The 2,097-nt window shown below is 30.9% G+C and overlaps 1 protein-coding gene across 5 annotated transcripts in view; it reads left to right on the top strand.

The window, feature by feature from the left end:
- The first annotated feature begins 1,595 nt into the window (after positions 1-1,595).
- LOC113300517 (protein ALWAYS EARLY 2-like) overlaps positions 1,596-2,097 on the top strand; it is an 8,115-nt gene continuing 7,613 nt past the window's right edge. For 4 of the 5 annotated variants that reach the window (XM_026549722.1, XM_026549720.1, XM_026549721.1 and 1 more), the window contains exons 1-2: positions 1,596-1,684; positions 1,772-1,802. The gene's annotated coding sequence lies outside the window, so the exon portion shown is untranslated. The remainder of the gene's footprint in view (positions 1,685-1,771; positions 1,803-2,097) is intronic. The other variant, XM_026549719.1, reaches the window with a different exon arrangement.

Below are 2,097 nucleotides of genomic sequence, written 5' to 3'. Positions count from 1 at the left end.
ATGTTCAAATTACACCAGACCCGATCACCCTGATATAAAAGTCAAGAAGTATATGCAGTTTATTCCATCAAAGTCTATGCATTTGGAACCCTATACACAATTGGAAAAAGTACCTGAATGTTCATGGTCTTCAATAAAATAAAATTAGATAATATTTATTGATGCGTCTTTCAAGAAAAAAGATTTATCCAGGGGATATGCTTTCATACTTTATTCGGTAGACCAGAAATCAATAATTCATATATTAGCAAGGTCAGATTGTATTTTTTTCGTCGCTCGAAGCAAAAACTTTATTAGAAAGTAACTGTTTAGCAGATAACATGTTATCATGTGTCTCCATAGCAACATAATGCAAATTACTAGCGTATATAAGTAACAAAAGAGCTGGGAAATCATGTTGAAAGCAGAGAATACATTTGCATAGGTTATGAAAGTTTAAGGAAAACTTCCTTAGACACAATTTCGATATACTAACTGGAAAAACAATACTACAGTAGACTTTATGCCTAAGGAAGCAAGGAAATATAAAACTACTGCAGCAAATAGTATAAAAGTCTAGTATTTTATATAATGTTTTGAACTAATAAGAAACTGTAAATCTAGTACACTATATTATTTAATTAATAAAAATGCTTCGGTCGAATGCGGGATAATAGGCTTGGGTTCGATTATCTTGGCTTGGCTTGGCTTGATTTGACGACTTTGAAAGAATTTATATCCAACCCTAGAACATTACAGATGTAGGCCATAAGGAATTGAAATTCCACCTTTGAATCAAGGGTTTACCTAAAATACCCCAACTTTATAAGAGAAAATATGAAAGGTAACACCCGATACATAGTATCGCAAAATGTTACGTACAATATTCTTCTTATTTCACACAAAAAACGTAATTTTATGCATTCCAATGAAATAATGGGTGAATTGTTTCAGTCACAATGTTAACCTTATCAGAAACTAGATATAGGAAATCGCAGGATCCAAATTAAGAAAGAGTAATCTACATGAGCATGGGTGGGATCAGGGACGAATCCATAAATCTTTCAATGGTAGGGATAAAATATTAATAATTGTCAATCCGGCCGTAGGCCGTGACTAATTATTTGGAACGAATTACATAAATAATGATTAATTGGAATTTTCCTGCAAAATATAGGATAAGTAGACAACTATAACATTAAATTTTAATTATGAAAAGTGATTGGGGAAAGAAATTCATGGGTTAATAAAGAAAAGAAAAGAAAGTAAATGGATTTGAGAAAGACAATTCCATGTTTTAAACAAGATTTTGGCCTAAACATATTTTGTGCTACAAGTACAAGGATTAATTTTAAATAAAGGTGCTAATTACGAAATTTTTAAAAATAAAGGTGACCTAACTAGTATTTTCTGAAAATTAAATATTTTACTGACTAGATATAGGTACGGGCTATAGTCCTAGTTAGCCCTTGCTAGGTCCCGTCCCAGGGTAGGACCAGAAGACACAAGATGCCGTATTTTGACAAATTTCCTTTTTGCAATAAATTTAAAATTTTAAAATGAATCTATAAATAGTTAAAAAGGGATCCCTCCTTCGCCTCATAATATTCAATTTTCTCAATTTTCGCGGTAATGCCTTCTTTTCTTCTCCTCCTCCTTCTAGAACTCTCTCTCGTTCACTAAAGATGTGGGAAACAAGTTTAGGGTAAGATTCAAAGTCAAAGTTTTCTCTTTGATCTTACAGTCTTAGGGTTCGTTTGTTCGATTACTATTTTTTTTTGTTTGTTTGCAGATCTCAATTACGGCTTTGACAGTCTAAAACGGTAAAACCCATGAAACAATTACATCTTCTGAGTTGAATATTGTTACGTGATTGATTTGCGTTGATTTTTTTTTTTCCTTTCGTTTTTGCATTTTAAAAAATTTAAAAAGGATCCATCTGTTTAAAAAAAATAATTTGACCTACTTTTTTTATTTTTTTGGATTTTTGAATTTGAGGAAGTGATTAAGTTTTTCAAGTGGTTCTGATTTGATTCTGAATTTTATCTGATTGAAATTTTAATTTTTTTTTTCTATTTGATTTTTTTCGAATTTTTGAGTTTGAAGGGATTAACTTTT

Source organism: Papaver somniferum, chromosome 7, assembly GCF_003573695.1.
Source record: "Papaver somniferum cultivar HN1 chromosome 7, ASM357369v1, whole genome shotgun sequence".
Classification (NCBI taxonomy): domain Eukaryota; kingdom Viridiplantae; phylum Streptophyta; class Magnoliopsida; order Ranunculales; family Papaveraceae; genus Papaver; species Papaver somniferum.
Note: the sequence above shows the minus strand (reverse complement) of the source record. Positions and strands in the feature narration are given on the sequence as shown.